General features: G+C 46.4%; 1 long non-coding RNA gene across 1 annotated transcript in view; it reads right to left on the reverse strand.

Annotated features, from left to right (window-relative positions):
• Positions 1–316: 316 nt before the first annotated feature.
• LOC125465390 (uncharacterized) overlaps positions 317–17073 on the reverse strand; it is a 55775-nt gene continuing 39018 nt past the window's right edge. Inside the window, exons 2-3 of the long non-coding RNA XR_007250232.2 lie at positions 3820–3900; positions 317–714 (exon numbers count right to left, since the gene is read on the reverse strand). This is a non-coding gene — a long non-coding RNA (uncharacterized LOC125465390). The remainder of the gene's footprint in view (positions 715–3819; positions 3901–17073) is intronic.

The raw sequence follows: 17073 nt of genomic DNA on the forward strand, positions 1-17073 counted from the left end.
AAATGGTGCCCTTATTGTGTTCTCTCCCTATAGCTGTGTGATCCTGCATCATGGCTGTTCTGCACTTGCTCAGCTTCTCTAGTACGGCAAGCTGCCTGGAAAGTTCCTGTCTGGATTGGAGCAGAGTGTACTGCTCATTGGAGCTGAAATCTACATCTCACTGACAGACTGGACAGCTGACTGCATTGACCTGGGAGGTCCCTCCTGGCTGCATTTCACTGGGCTTCAGCTCAAATGCTGCTTGCCTCTTGCACCCAGCTCTGTGGATCAAGACACTACTGCTACCTTGTAGCTAGACGAGGTCTACAATCAGGTGAGTGGACATTAAGAGGCTTTATTGAACATAATGATAGGCAAGGGTTGGTGAGGGAGACTACATCTGAGCTCCATGTGATCTGACTTCAGTCTGACTTAGCTCCCTATGTGCTTGCTATGTGGCTGTTCATAGAACAAAGGTTTTCTCCACACACAACATTGTCCTTAGCACTTCCTTGCACATGACTGGTTTAGTTAGCTCTCCTGTCTGGCCCAGCTGGAATTCAGAGTGTCCAAAAGCTTTGTTGTCCTTGTTGCTTTTGGGATAGGCTCTGATAATGGCAAGTGCTGCATTTCATAAGGACGGTGTCTCGATGTGTCTATTGTAACCAGCTTTAGAAACTTCCAGAGGCTTCACCAAATTATTCCAAATGTCCAGTGGCAGCCTTCTGAAGTGACCTTTTCAAAAAGAGGCAGAGAAGTTTTTAGAAAATGGAACAGCAGTGATGTCCACTGAAAAAACTTCACAGAAGCCTGTACCCCATCACCAAGCCACTCGTTATTTACAGGTGGAGAATGCTTCATACTGATCCAGCTCCACCAGAAACAGCTCTCAGAGTGAGCAGAACGTCTAACAGTCCTGCTTATACCTGTCAGCCAGGGCTCCCTGATTGGACCAGGCTAACAGCCCCAATCAGGAAACTCATATTCTATCAGTCTACTTGGCTAACATTGTTACAATCACTACATCCTGATCAATTCTCAGTCTGTGGCCAGGACTCGGGTTGACCGTATCATTGATCATCTGGTGAAGAGGAGAGATGAAGCCACAAACCAGATTATTTAATCAAAGGAAGAGTGCTGGGGACTGCTGCCAGCTGGAGTTATCCACACTTTAAATATTACACTTTGCACTTTCCTGATACTATACTTGATAAGATGTTGCCAGGAGTTTGGCTTTTATTTCATATTGAATTGTATCTCCCTGTCACTAACAGTCTCCCAATGTCCTCCTGGCAATGATGCCTTTTTAACACTTTGCCATCAGTGCGTCCTGTCCTGCTTCACACTGAGGGTCTCACATTGTGTTCGAATGACCCACACAGCAAGAAAGACAAATCCCTCCCATCAACAATTTGAAATCAAATTCATTTATGGCGCAAAGTGGAAGTGCAAAACCTCTCACAGCTCCTCAGTGGGTAAGTCTCCCATCTCTGAGGTTTAAAAAAGAAACACAGCCTCCCAAACTGGCCCAAGTCCCAGCCTCAGGCAGTGTGGAGACAGGCCAGGAGTAGGGTTTACACACATTAAAGGGACCAGCCAGGATCCTTGGAGTTGGAAGGCTGGTCAAAGCAAAGACCTGAACCTTACCCCGACAACCAAGCCCTGAACTGGACTGTCCCGAGATACTGAAGGGACCAGCAGGTGGCCTATTATCAAATACCGAAAACATCCTGAACACCAACATTACTCTAAAAGAACTACCGAGTTAGAAGGTGAGGAATGACAGGGCTAGTGAGATTTACAGCTACCAGGCCAGAGCAGGCCTGAAGCTCAGGCTGCCTCGGACAGTTAATCAGATGTTAAGGAGTGTCTGGAATGTATCTGATGCAGGGAGGTAAGAATAGTGATGTATAATCCACAAGCTTGGTTACTGGGTGATGAGTGGATTTCGGTGGGTTGGCCATGGGAAAGGCAGGGTTACAGGGACCAGCACCTACCAGTGTATCCCCAGCTGGAAACCTGATAGTATGCAGTCCACCCCCAGCTCAGAACCAAGTCAATGGGCACAAAGTAATGGAGTTACATTACAGCCTGTTACAGAGAAGAAAGTGGACAATTTGGAAACAGCAGCAGAACCCTTGGATCTGGAGAGACACAGGCACAAGAAGAATGTGTCCGTAACCATAGTGAGTGAGCACCAGTCAGAGGCGTGGAAGAAATGGGGTGAAGGAGCAGGCCAGGATCACCAAGTCATGAAGGAGGTAGAAGAAATGGAGAAGGAAGTTATAGCACAGACCTAGTGGGGGAGAAATATAGATTCTCATCCATGGAGAGGACCAGCATCTCACATCCCAATGTCTTGCGGGGATTGATTCCCATGAAACTGAATATAGGAGTCCCTTGTTTGGGAATGGAAGTCACCAACTGGCAGAGCGAGATGACGGCAGCACATTGACTGCTCCCTCTGCTTGGGATAAGAGGCAGATTGGTGGGTGGATCTTTTCACTTCCTGTTCAGTGGGTCACTCAGTAAGAGGAATAATGAGGAGGAACCATGTGGCAGGAGGTGTGACCAACCTACTGTACATACAGCAGCCAAGGAGGGGCCACATGGAAAGCAGGGGCTTCAGGTGGGCCAATGGGGGTGGAGGCACTGAAAGGGTTAACATAACACCTCTGGGCAACGCTAATCAACAGACTAGGCAACCGTCAAGAAACCAGCAGTGGGTGGCCTCTGACCAAAAGAGGATCTTGCATCAATTGTGTTGAACAAATATGGATGTAACCTCTTGTGTAATTGTTGGATCATGTCAACACTGTAATCTATCAGATATTGGTATGATTAAATAGGCTGTAAGTTCTATTCTAAGGTGCGCTCTGTCCTTTATCTCCTCCATAAACACTCGAATTAAGGAAACCAACATGAGATAGCTCGACAATCCAGACTGGGCTCTCCCTCATACCGCAGAACAATAGAAGTGACCCACAGGCAATGAGACATCACCATTAACCAGGACCCATCCTACTACCTCCTCATTTATGTTGAGGGCTCTCAGGATTCCTGGAGCTAGGCTCACACCTCTGTCAGAGCCGCTGGGCCTAAGCTTATTGATTGATTGATTGTTGTCACACGTACCCTGAGATACAGTGAAAAGTGTTGTTTTGTGTTCTATACAGGTAGATCAAACCCTACAAAGTACATCGGTGTAGCAGAACAGAGTGCAGAGTACAGTATTACGGCTGAGAGTATTGCAGAGAGAGAGATCAGAAGTAACATTTGGGAGGTGTATTCAAAAGTCTGATAACAGCGGGGAAGAAGCTGTTCTTGAATCTATTTGTGTGTGTTTTCCAACTTTTGTGTCTTCTGCCAGTGGGAAGAGAGTGGAAGAGAGTACAACCGGGGTGGGTGGGGTCTTTGATTCTGTTGGTTGCTTTCCTGAGGCAGTGGGCAGTATAGGTGAGGTCAACGGACAGGAGGCAGGTTTGAGTGATGGACTGAGTGGTGTTCACAACTCTGTGTAGTTTCTTGCGTTTGGAGAAGAGCAGTTGCTGGACCAAGCCGTGATATTTGTACAGTAACTGCCTCAATCGCTAGAGGGCAGAACCTTGCATTGCACTCCGGTGTGGTGGGAGGAATGTTAGAGGTTATCGCTCCTGTTCAGACCTAGAGCAGGCTTCCTGTCATGTTCAGGTAGCATTCAGCCCTTACATTCTGTCAGCTCCACAAAACTTGAAGAGAGAGCATAAGGTGTTTCAGAAGCTATAATTTCTTGCTTAAATGAATGTTGCCAGGTCAAAACACAATGGCTGCTAATTGTATGTTGCAAGTGCATTAGCTTACCGGAAAGTTCTGTTCAGCCATAACCAGGAGAGAACTTGCATCACCTTCTTTCGAATGTTATTTTCTTGCATTATGTGCAATCTAAAAGACACCATAGGACAAGCAAATGAAATGCCTCTCCAGTCAGCTCGGAGCAAAGGGGTGTGATTAAAACTCAATATGCCTGAAGTGGCATTAACAGCTCATTCCTCATTTCATACAAATCCACAATGATCCAAATCGAGAAGTAGAAACCAATTCTCACAGAGTTGAAACTGACCTATTCAAGAACCCCATCACAAAACCAAAACTCCTGGTCGTTGAGAATTTAGGATTTTGCTATACAGTCTCTGAATCCTCAGTTCAGCCTGGGCAGAAGTAGTTTGTTGTAAACATTGAGTCAGTCTGCCAAGGATCTAACTGGTTGACACCGCAGACCATAAGACCATAAGACCATAAGACATAGGGACAGAAATTAGGGAATTCAGCCCATCAAATCTGCTCCACCATTCAATCACAGCTTGATTTAAAGCCTCGAGCTTAAATCACCTTCAAAACTGAGTACTAGCAGAAATCTTGCACAAATTGAAAGAGATGACCAGGGCCTGTATAGCCTCATCATTTTGCTGTGCCTTTCTCAAATTGTCAAGGAATTCTGCAGGTTCAGCAGAAATTGTACCCCACCTGAATCTGCGTTCCTTCAAGGAAGAACAAGCACTTTTTCTGAACTCAGAGAAGAATCATATTAATAATGTCTATATCTTCGATTTTTAAAAAATTGTAACCTCTTTACTTTTTTTTAGATTTCTTCTTTGTATGCTTGAATATGTTCCAGCAATTGTTCCCCAGCTTTCACTGTAAGAATAAACCATTCTTGTTTTAACCGTAATCATGGGTTATTTAAAGAAAAATTGAACTTTACAAACAGCTGCCCGCAATGGCCAGATAAAAGAGCAGGAAAATAGATGTAATTTACATCTTTCTCCTGTCTGTATCACTTATGTATGTAATTATTGAGTGATAGGTGAATCTTGCAGGGCAAGCAGACCAGGACATTCTCAATCCTAGCTGGAGCCTTCCGAGGTTGAAGATTTGGGCACTATCTTTAAAAGCCTCCTTCAGTATCATTGGTCTCTGACCCAGCCCTGGAGATGTCTGAGCCCAGACAGAAACTTGCCCCACGGGTCAGTGTCACCTCGCTCTAGTTCAGGCCCATGAAATGAGGGAGCTCCTCTTTTCCAGGGAAAGCAGCAGGAAATCCACCCTTCGGACCCTTTGGCCTGACCTGAGGTTCTCACACAGATCCAGGCTCATTGTCTGTATTAAAACAGCCACCAGCCATGGCGAGACAGGGACGAGTGCTCTCCTGCTCTCTGCCACCACCTTCGCACCTCAAGCTCGCACTCAGAGGGGGCCTCACTCACTGAAAACTTACTGTCCTGCAGCACTTTGTGATGTCCTGATGTGGCATTGTCAAAATAAAGCCTGTCCTTTGAGCTAGCACCATGATAGTTCCTTTCTGAATGGTTGAATGATGGTTATACTAACTCTTTGTATTAATTGCTGAAGTGTTGGATACTGCAACAGTCAGTGATATAGATGAGACCTACTCTAACATGAAAAAGCCCCTAGTGTTTTATTGGGAGGAGCTGTTTGGGAATTATCCTGGTATCCTCACTAAGGTTATCTCTTACTAATGAAGGTAAATCTGTTCTTTTATCCCGTCACTGTTTACGAATTACTCAAATTCCCTGTGAAGCACTGTGGTATAAATGGAAATCTCCCTGTCCCACTGTCACCTCACCTTCATGGCTTCAGTGGGACAAGAGAGTGAAACAAAGACATGGAAATCATAGCACTCTTCGGAACTGGAGTTCCCATCTTTGGTGAGTTCAGGCCAGTTCCTTCGCTTCTGGATTTTACTTTCCTTTTCCCTCCTGAATTACCACATGCCTGAGCGTCTGTTGGAGCGACGGGCTGGGCATAAGACCAGAAGGCCATAAGGTACAGGTACAGAATTAAACCATTCAGCACGTCGAGTCTGCTCTGCCATTCAATCACGGCTAATATGTTTCTCAACCCCATTCTCCTGCCTTCTCCACATATCCACCGATCCCCACGTATCTCTGACTTAAAGACATTCAGTGACATGGCCTGTACATCTCCCTGTGGTAATAAGTTCCACAGAGTGACTAGCCTGTGACTGAAGAGGTTCCTCCTCATCTCAGCTCTAAGGGGCCGTCCCTTCACCCTGAACCTGTGCCCTTGGGTCCAAGTCTCTCCCACCAGTGGAAGAATCTTCTCCATGTCCACTCTCCCCAGGCCTCTAGGGGAACAGTCTGACTCCGGAGCCTTGACTCTGACCTCTGACCTCTGGCTTGAGAGTATGCCTGGTCACACACTGTCACCCAGAGATGGTTGACAATTCCTGATCCCACATGGACAGAGTGGGGTGTGGGGGAGGGGGGGGCTGTGCCAGAGAAGCAGGAGGAGGGTAGATGGGGGGGCAAGAGGGTGCCCTGCAGTGCGTACCAGGGACCAGCCCACTGTGGGAGTTTGTTAGCTCTTCTCTAAAGCAGGTCTCTCTTCCACGCTTGCAATTGGTCGCGAGTGTCTGAGGGTGGGAAGCAGGCCGGTGTGGTCCAGTGCAAAAGCCATTGGGCCTGGTAGCTATTCCACTGTGATGGCATCACCTACTCACACTCCCTTTTTTGACGATGAAATTTATTTTTACTGATGTATAGGCAGTTCTTCAAAAGACAAAGCCCAACACCTTCTCACCATCTTACACACACACTCCCACACACACACACCTGCACTTATATACATGATGCCCTCTTGCCAAAAACTGCAGTTGAGCAATTTCACAGAGCTCTGATGAGGAGGAGCAACTGGGCCTGAAACATTAACTCTGTTTTCTCCCCACAGATTCTGCCAGACCTGGTGAGTTTTCCCAGCAACTTCGGTATTTATTACACAGACGTTGAAGGTAGTCTCCTTTGCGTTCTCTTTGGAGCCAAGAATTCTGAGGGGATTTGAAGGGATTGTCTAAGTTATGAATATTTCAGACAGAATGGACCGAAACTGTTTCCACTGGCTGAGAGATCATTAGTCAGATCTACCAGGTTTCACTGCATTAATAATGTTTGGCACCACAACTAATAATTTTACCACTAAGAGTGGTTTGGATTTGGAATGCACTCTCTTCCAGCTACTATATTGATTGAAATCAGTGTTTAAAAGGAAATGACATCAACACGTGGAGAAAAACAGAGGGAGAGAAACACCTAGTGTGGACTGAGTGCAGCATGATATTCTATTTCATTTAGCACAGATCTTGTTCCTGATGTGAGTGACAGAACCTTTCCAGTGCTAAATGGCAGTTATAGAGGGGTTGGAAACAAGGTCCAAAGACCTTAATTCTCTCCCAGGCCCTAAAGTCATAGAGCCATACAGCACAGAAAAAGGCCCTTCAACCCAAAACATCCATGCTAACCAGGTTTCTGAAACTGAAGTTGTCCTAATTGCTTGCATGTGGCCCATTCCCTCTAAATCTCTCCGATTCATGTGACCATTCAAATGTCTTTTAAAGTTGTATTGTACAAGCCCCTATCACTTCCTCGGGCTGCTCCTTCCATATATGTGTCACATTCTATGTGAAAACATTGTGCCTCGGGTCTCTTTTAAGTCTTTGCCCTCTCACATGAAAGCTATGATGTCTATATTTGAACTCCCCTACCCTGGTGGAAGTATGTTGACTATTCACCTTAGAATGGGACACTGACTCATGGAAGAGGTCACTCCTGTGGCTTGCTACTGCTCAGATCAACCCTTTTCCCCCACTTACTCAGGTTCCTCAATTCTCCACCCATCAGTACTCCCTCCCCACCCTGACCTACACAAATCCAAACTCTCTCAGTGCTGCACACATTCATTTCAGGAATGACTGATAGACCTGGGTTCCCAACACAAAAGCTTTCACTTCTGCAGCGTGCCAGGTCCAGAGTACGGTGTGTTTCTGTAGGTCACTTCTACCTCCTTCCCAAAATCCACAAACCTGCCTGCCCTGATCAACCCGTTGTCTCCGCCTGCTCCTGCCCCACCGAACTTATCTCCACCTATCCCGACTCTGTTTTCTCCCCTTGGTCCAGGAACTCCCCAACTACATCCGTGACACCACCCATGCTCTCCACCTTCTCCAGAACTTCCAATTCCCTGGTCCCCAATACATCATTTTTACTATGGACATCCAGTCCCTATACACCTGCATTCCCCATGCAAATGGCCTAAAGGCCCTCCGCTTCTTTCTGTCCCTCAGGCCCAACCAGTCTCCCTCCACCAACACCCTCATCCGCTTAGCCGAACTCGTCCTCACTCTCAACAGCTTCTCCTTTAATTCCTCCCATTTCCTACAGATGAAGGAGGTGGCCGTGAGTACCCGCACGGAGCAGGGCAACAGGCTTGAACAGATCAAGATTGAAGAGGTTGATGTGCTGGAAATTTTGGCAAACATTAAGATTGATAAGTCCCCAGGGCCAGACCAGATTTATCCTAGGTTGCTCTGGGAAGCGAGAAAGGAGGTTGCTAAGCCGCTGGCGAAGATCTTTGCTTCCTCACTCTCCACGGAGTTGTACCGGAAGATTGGAGGGAGGCAAATGTTGTTCCTCTTTTCAAGAACGGGAATTGGGAAATCCCTGGAAATTACAGACCAGTCAGTCTTACGTCTGTGGTCAGCAACGTTTTGGAAAGAATTCTGAGGGATAGGATTTATGACTATTTGGAAAAGCATAGCGTGATTAAAGGGAGCCAGCATGCCCCTCACAACATGATGGGCAGGTCATGCCTCACAAATCTTATTGAGTTCTTTGAGGAGGTCACAAGACGGGTTGACGAGGGTCGAGCAGTGGATGTGGTGTGCATGGACTTCAGCAAGGCATTTGATAAGGTTCCCCACAGCAGGCTCATTCATAAAGTCAGGAGGTATGGGATACAGGGTGATTTGGCTGTCTGGGTTCAGAATTGGTTGGCTGAAAGGAGGCAGAGAGTGGTTGTAGATGGTAAGTATTCTGCCTGGAGGTCACTGCTGAGTGGTGTCCCACAGGGCTCTGTTCTTGGGCCTCTGCTCTTTGTAGTTTTTATAAATGACTTGGATGAGGAGGTTGAGGGATGGGTTGGTATGTTTGCTGATGACACAAAGGTTGGAGGGGCCGTTGATAGTATCGAGGGCTATTGCAGGCTTCAGCGAGACATTGACAGAATGCAGAGCTGGGATGAGAAATGGCAGATGGAGTTCAACCTGGATTAATGTGAGGTGATGCATTTTGGAAGGTCGAACTTAAATGCTGAATATAGGATTAAAGGCAGGATTCTCGACAGTGTGGAGGAACAGCGGGATCTTGGTGTTGAAGTGCATAGCTCCCTCAAAGTTGCCACCCAGGTGGATAAGGTTGTTAAGAAAGCATATGGTGTTTTGTCTTTCATTAACAGGGGGATCGAGTTAAGAGCCGCAAGGTTATGCTGCAGCTCTACAAAACCCTGGTGAGGCCACACTTGGAATATTGTGTCCAGTTCTGGTCGCCCTATTATAGGAAAGATGTGGAGGCTTTGGAGAGGGTGCAAAGGAGGTTTATCAGGATGCTGCCTGGACTGGAGGGCTTGTCTTACGAGGAGAGGTTGACTGAACTCGGACTTTTCTCTCTGGAGAGAAGGAGGAAGAGAGGTGACCTGATCGAGGTGTACAAGGTAATCAGAGGCATGGATAGAGTCGATAGCCAGAGACCTTTCCCCAGGGCAGGATTGACTGCCACGAGGGGTCATAGTTTTAAGGTGTTAGGAGGAAGGTATAGAGGAGACATCAGAGAGAGGTTCTTCACCCAGAGAGTTGTGAGCGCATGGAATAGTTTACCAGTGGTAGTCGTGGAAGCGGAGTCATTAGTGACATTTAAGCGACTGCTGGAGATGCACATGGACAGCAGTGAATTGAGGGGAATGTAGGTTAGGTTATTTTATTTTTGGATTTGGATTATTCCACGACACAACATCGTGGGTCGAAGGGCCAGTACTGTGCTGTATTTTTCTGTGTTCTATGTTCTATGTTCTATAAGCTATGCCTGCCTCTTTGTAGGTTACGTGGAACAATCCCTCTTTTGCACCTACACTGGCCCTATCCCCCATCTCTTCCTTCGTTACACTGATGACTGTATCGGTGCCACGAGGAGCTCAAGCAGTTCATCCACTTCACCAACACCTTCCACCCCAACCTTAAGTTTACCTGGACCATCTCTGGTACCTCTCTCTCCTTCCTGGACCTCTCTGTCTCCATCTCTGGCATCCAACTGGAAACCAATATCCATTTTAAGCCGCCTGAATCCCACAACGACCTAGAATATTCCTCCTCTCACCCACATTCCAGTAAAAATTCCCAATTCCTTTGCCTCCGATGCACCTGCTCCTGAGCTGAGGCATTCCACTCCCGAACATCTCAGATATCATCTTTTTTCAAGAACCGCAACTTCCCCTTCACAGTGATCAAAATTGCCCTCGACCGTGTCTCCCGCATTTCCCACAACTCATCCCTCACACCCCCTCTCCGCAAAAATAACCAAAACAGAAACCCCCTTGTCCTCACGTACCACCTCACCAACATCCAAATCCAATGCATCATCCTCCGACACTTACGCCATCTGCAATCCAACCCCACCACCAAAGACATTTTTCCCTCACCACCCTTGTGTTCTTTCCGGAGGGACCACTCTCTCCGTGACTCCCTTGTCCGCTCCATACTCCCCTTCAGCCCACCAGCCCTGGCACTTTCCCTACAACCGCAAGAAGGGCTACACCTTCCCCTACACCTTCCCCCTCACCCCTCACCCCCATCCCAGGCCCTAAGTAGACTTTTCACATCAAACAGATGTTCACCTGCCCATCTGTTAATGTGGTATACTGTATCCGCTGATCCCATTGTGGCCTCCTCTACATCGGGGAAATCAAATGGAGGCTTGGGGACCGCTTTGCAGAACACCTATACTCAGTTCGCAACAAACAACTGCACCTCCCAGTCGCGAACCATTTCAACTACCCCCCTCCACAACCCTCGGACGACATGTCCATCCTGGGCCTCCTGCCTAACCACAATAACGTCACCCAAAAGATGCAGGAACAGCAGCTCATATTTTGCTTAGGAACTCTGCAGCCCAAAGGTATCAATGAGGACTTCGCAAGCTTCAAAATCTCCCCTCTCCCTACCACCTCCCAAAACCAGTCCAGCTCGTCCCCGCCTCCCTAAGCATTCCTCCCACCTCAAGCCCCACCCCCATCTCCTACCCACTAACCTCATCCTGCCTCCTTGACCTGTCCATCCTCCCTGGACCGACTTATCTCCTCCCTGACTCCCCACCTACACTCATCTTCACAGGGTCCATCCCCACCTCTTTGACCTGTCTGTCTCCTCTCCAGCTATCTTCTCCTTTATCCATTTTCTGTCCACCTCCCCCTGTCTCTCTATTTATTTCAGAATCCCCTTCCCCTCCCCCATTTCTGAAGAAGGGTCTCAACCCGAAACGTCAAACGTTCCTGCTCCTGAGATGCTGTTCGGCCTGCTGTGTTCATCCAGCTTCACACCGTGTTATCTCTGGATTTGTGGCACTTTGAGGCAGCAGTGCTAACCACTGTGCTGCCCCTAGCCCACCTCTCTTATCTAACCCAGGTTTTTTTTATCCAGTTCACCTCTCTGATATAACTCACCTCATGTGTCTCCTTCCGCTATCTTATTAGATCCAAATCTCTGATCTTGTCCAGATCTCTTATCCAATGGCCTGGTGGTATTATCGCTGGCCTGGTAATCCAGAGATAATGTTCTGGGGACCTGGGCTGCAATCCCATGAATGCTGATGGTGAACTTTGTAGATCGATAAATATCTGGAATTAAGAATCTAATGATGACTGTGAATCCATTGTCGATTTTTAGGGGAAAATCCCATCTGGTTCACTAATGTCCTTTAGTGAAGGAAACTGCCGTCCTTACCTGGTCTGGCCTACATGTGACTCCAGACCCACAGGGATGTGGTTGACTCTTAACTGCTCTCTGGGCAATTAGGGGTGGACAATAAATGCTGATCCAGCCAGTAATGCCCATTTCCTGTTAATGAATAGGAAAAAAAATCCCGTCCGCCTCCCTTCTTTGACACAACTGTCTTCTCTAGTACAATTCTGCTATCGATTCCAGCTCTTTCATGTAGCCCAGCTCTTTTAATTGAATCCAATTCTCTTATTCAGTCATATTTGATATGATCTCTGCAAAAGAGGCCCAGGCCCAAACAGACTCCTGCTGTCTAGAAACAGTGTAAGACAACAGACAATGATACATCCCTCATTGACACTGATGGAGGTATTCACCGACATCTTCAACCTCTCCCTCCCACAGGCCAAAATCCCCACCTGCTTCAAGAAGACCACCATCATCCCTGTAGCCCAAGAAAACACATGCAGTGTGTCTTAATAATTACCGTTCAACAGTTCTGACTTCAACAATCATCAAGTGCTTTGAGGGGCTGGTCATGGCCCATATCAACTCCAGTCTCCCAGCCTGTCTCGATCTCCTATATTCTGCCAACTGGTGTAACAGGTCCACAGAGGATGCCATATCCCTAGCCCTGCACTCATCCCTGGAACATCTGGACAACAAAGACACCTATGTCAAGCTCCTGCTTGTTGACTACAGCTCTGCCTTCAACACCATTAGGGCCGTAATAAACTACAGAAGGTGGTCTGCACAGAAGCCAATCTTCGATCCATGGGCTCTATTTACACGGCTCGCTGTCGCAAAAACATGGCCAACATCATCAAAGACTCATCATACCCTGGTAATGATCACCTACTACCTCTTCCATCAGGCAGAAGATACAGAAACCTGACCACATGCACAAGGGGGCTCAGGAACAGCCTCTTTCCAGCCATTATCAGAGTGATGATGAATGGACTCTCTAGCTTCAAATAACGCTGATCTTGCTAATGTTGATCTCACCGAGCGCGCGCCCTATACAGTGTAACCTGTATGCCTCTGTCTAAATCTTTTTGATCCGTACATCCCTTGCTTACTAAGATCTGCCTATACAGCTCATAAATGAAGCTTTTCACTGTATTTTGGAATACACAACAATAAATCAATCAATCAATCGAAGTTTTGTGTCTAGTTCCACTCTCTTACCTGCTTCAGCTTTCTTATCTAGGAGCAAATTACTCCAGATGCTGGAATCTGTACTGAAAACAACAAATACCTTCTTCTATCTCCTCCAGCTCTCTGGTCTCCTGCCCATCTCCTTCTTTTCCTCCATATTCCTACCTAGCTTAACTATCCAAAATAAAACCATCCCATATAACATCATGTAGAGCTGGATGAACACAGCAGGCCAGGCAGCATCAGAGGAGCAGGAAAGCTGACGCTTCGGGCCTGGACCCTTCTTCAGAAATGGGGGAAGGGGAAGGGGAGGTATGAAATAAATAGAGAGAGGAGGGGTGAGATTGGAGGAGTTCCCTTCCCCTCCCCCAATTCTGAAGAAGGGTCCTGGAAAAGGAGCAGCTTCCCTGCCCCCCTGATGCTGCCTGGCCTGCTGTGCTCCTCCAGCTCCACTCTGTGTTATCTCTGACACCAGCATCGGCAGTCCTTACTATCGCTAAAACCATCCCATCCTTTCTTGAATGTCTCATCTCCCTCGTTGTTGGGGGGGGGGCGTGAAATGGTGGTGACAGGGAAAATGTGACTGAGGCTCTCTGAAGAGCAGCATCAATGACATTAACAACTGGGAGGAGCTCATGGCTGACCCTCCAAAATGGCTGGATAGCCTAGCCCTGCTCCCATCTCAGTTACCAGAAATCAACAATTTAGGCCCTGGTTCTAAAAGAATCAAAGGTGACATCAGGAAACTTCCCACTTTGCCTTGCTCACTTCCTGTAAAACTCCAGAAGTGACTTCTTCCATCCCGAGGAAACCCCTAGTGACTGAAAGAGCCGTTACTACAGAAGGCACACCCCGTTTAAACCAACTGAAGGTAACACGCGAAAGAAAAAAGGCAACAACATCACCACTCACTGTCCTTGGGTCCAATAATCCCAGACCCAACATGGAATTACACATTTTTATTTCGCCCAGATCTTCAGTTTGTTATGGAGAAGACCACTCCCCCTCAAATATATCAAGGAGATAGAACAAAGAAAATTACAGCACAGGAACAGGCCATTTGCAGTCCAAGACTGCGCTGATCCAGATCCTCTATCTAAACATGTCACCTATTTTCCAAGGATCTGTATCCCTCTGCTCCCTGTCCAATCATGTATCAGTCTAGATACATCTTAAATGATACTATTGTGCCCACCTCGACCACCTCCGCTGGCAACATGTTCCAGCCACCCACCACCCTCTGCGTAAAGAACTTTCCACACATTTCTCCCTTAAACTTTTCCCCTCTCACCTTGAACTCATGACCCCTAGTAATTGAGTCCCCTACTCTGGGAAAAAGCTTCTTGCTATCCACCCTGACTATATCTCTCATGATTATGTAAACCTCAATCAGGTCCCCACTCAACCTCCGTCTTTCTAAAGTAAATAATCCTCATCTACTCAACGTCTCTTCATAGCTAGTGGAATAATGTTCTAATACAGCTTCAAACATCCCAACACCCACAAACGAAGCTGCATTAGAACATTATTCCAACGAGCCACCACACACTGCAGCACAGAGGAACTACGAAGCGCAGAAGAGAATCACCTATACAGCGTATTCAAAAAGAATGGGTACCCTATGAACACAGTCTGCCAATTTCTCAGCAACAAACCCAAACAAACAGACAAAACGGGCCCAGAAACCGTAACCACTCTCCACTACATCAAAGACATTTCCAAAATGACTGCCAGACTACTCGGACCTCTTGGCATCAGGGTAGCCCACAAACCCACCAACACACTAAAACAGCAGCTAATGAACTTAAAAGACCCTATACAGACAACAAGCAAAATGAACGTCATCTACAAAATACCTTGCAAGAACTGTGACAAACGCTACATTGGACAAACAGGCAGAAAGCTCGCCACCAGGATACATGAACATCAACTAGCCACAAAACGACATGACCCACTATCACTCGTATCCTTACATACAGATGAGGAAGGACCCCACTTTGATTGGGACAACACATCCATCCTAGGACAAGCCAAACAGAGACACGCACGAGAATTCCTAGAAGCATGGCATTCCAACTGGAACTCCATCAACAAACACATTGATTTGGAGCCAATCTGCCATCCTCTGAGAAAAAGAACAGGAAATGGCATCACCAATGCAGGAAATGACATCACCAACCCAAGGAAACCTAAACAGATAAATAGAAAGCGGGACATAACACCAGCGCTTTGTCAGAGGCTCACTGATGATGTTACCTAGAATGGTGACGAAACGTCTGAAAACGAACCTTCCAGCTCAGCGAGCAAACTCACATCCTGTAAGCAGTATTTCAAATGTGGTCGAACCAAAGTCCTGTACAACTGTAACATGACCTGCCAACTCTTGTACTCAATACCCTGTCCGATGAATAAAACCATGCCATGTGCCTTCTTGACCACTCTATCAACCTGCGTTGGCACCTTCAGGGTTCAATGGACCTGAACACCCAGATCTCTCTGTACATCAATTTTCCCTAGGAGTTTTCCATTTACTGTATAGTTTTCTCTTGAATTGGATCGTCCAAAATGCATCACCTCGCATTTGCCTGGATTGAACTCCATCTGCCATTTCTTCGTCCAAGACCTAGACCCCTACTTTTCTTATTTAAAGGCGAGTGTAAGGTGCCGTGTTCTAGATGCAAGTTGATTGGTTACACTTGTCGGCTTTAAGTAAAACATGTTATATCCTTACTCTACAATTAAAATACAAACAAAAGAGAAAAGAATTTAAATAACTTCGCCGTTGGAAAATTTAACAGAATGATAGATTATTTAACTTCTGAACAGTAACTGTTCCAAAATAGTAACATCACATAAACACAGCTATGGCAAAGGCAAATGCAGTAAAATAGGTGACAAGGAGGAAAGAACATCAAGAGAAAGTTCTGGCAGAGAGAACTCCAGCTTTTATCTGTAGCAGAGAGAGACAGAGAGACAGAGAGAGAGAGAGACAACCTCCACAACCAGCTTCAAAACTCCAACAACTACTGAAAGCCAAACTAAAACTCCGGTTCCGTGTGAGCTGACTCCACCCATTCATGCTGCTTCTATTGTTCCAACTCTAAAGAAAACCCAAGGCCTGACAAGCTGTTAACTTTATTGGCTTTGGAGGAGACAGCTCTCTGTCTATGGCTCAACACCTCTTCAAAAACAACCAGGACAGAATATATCTCATAAAGCCATCGTATTATCACAAGCTCGATAAGCGAGCTGGCCTGGATCTAAGAGCTGAACAGGATAAGATAGCTGGGCTATTCATAGAAATAGTCATAGAGTAATACAGCAAGGAAACAGACCCTTCAGCCCAACTAGTCTATGCTGACGATGTTTCCAAACTAAAATAGTTCTACTTGTCTACTTGACTAATCTCTGTCAATGGTACATGTTCTAGCATCACAGTCCTATCTGATCAAATACCCTGGCTGAAGAAACAGAGACAAAACATCATGAAGCAAACTCTCAAGAGCAAAAGTACATTACAAGTAAAGCAACACTGCAGCATGGAGTGTAAGAAAGTGGGAAAATGTGCATGTGATTCAAAACCAACACTTTTCTCACTATGTCTTGTCGTCAATAGCCTTAAGGAGGGGAATCAGTCAAAATGTATAACTGGTAGACAACTAAGTTGAGCTTGGGCAGAACCCACACAGAAGAAGGAATCTATTGATGTTATCAATGCATGTACAGACCGATTAGTTCACACTGTCACCAGGATGGAAATCACAGACTTCAGAACAAATGTTCTCCTTACCCATCATCACTAAAGACAGATCAGGTCAGACACAAGGAGCAGTAAAGTTTGCCAGAAGCAGTCTGTGATGAGCAGTACGACCGACTTGACCTTATTATTAAAGCTTTAACTGAAAGTGCTCAGTATGTAAAGCAGCCTCTGAAAACACTGACGCAGCAGATTTGACTTTGTTGCTGAATGATGATCAGTTTGAAAACAATGCTTTAATCCTTTTCTTTTAAGATGTCCTGAAAGTGACCGTGCAAGTAGATAGGGTGGTAAAGAAGGCATATGGCATGCCTACCTTTATTGAGTGGGGAAATGGGTGTAA

The sequence above is a fragment of the Stegostoma tigrinum genome, chromosome 29, assembly GCF_030684315.1.
Source record: "Stegostoma tigrinum isolate sSteTig4 chromosome 29, sSteTig4.hap1, whole genome shotgun sequence".
Classification (NCBI taxonomy): domain Eukaryota; kingdom Metazoa; phylum Chordata; class Chondrichthyes; order Orectolobiformes; family Stegostomatidae; genus Stegostoma; species Stegostoma tigrinum.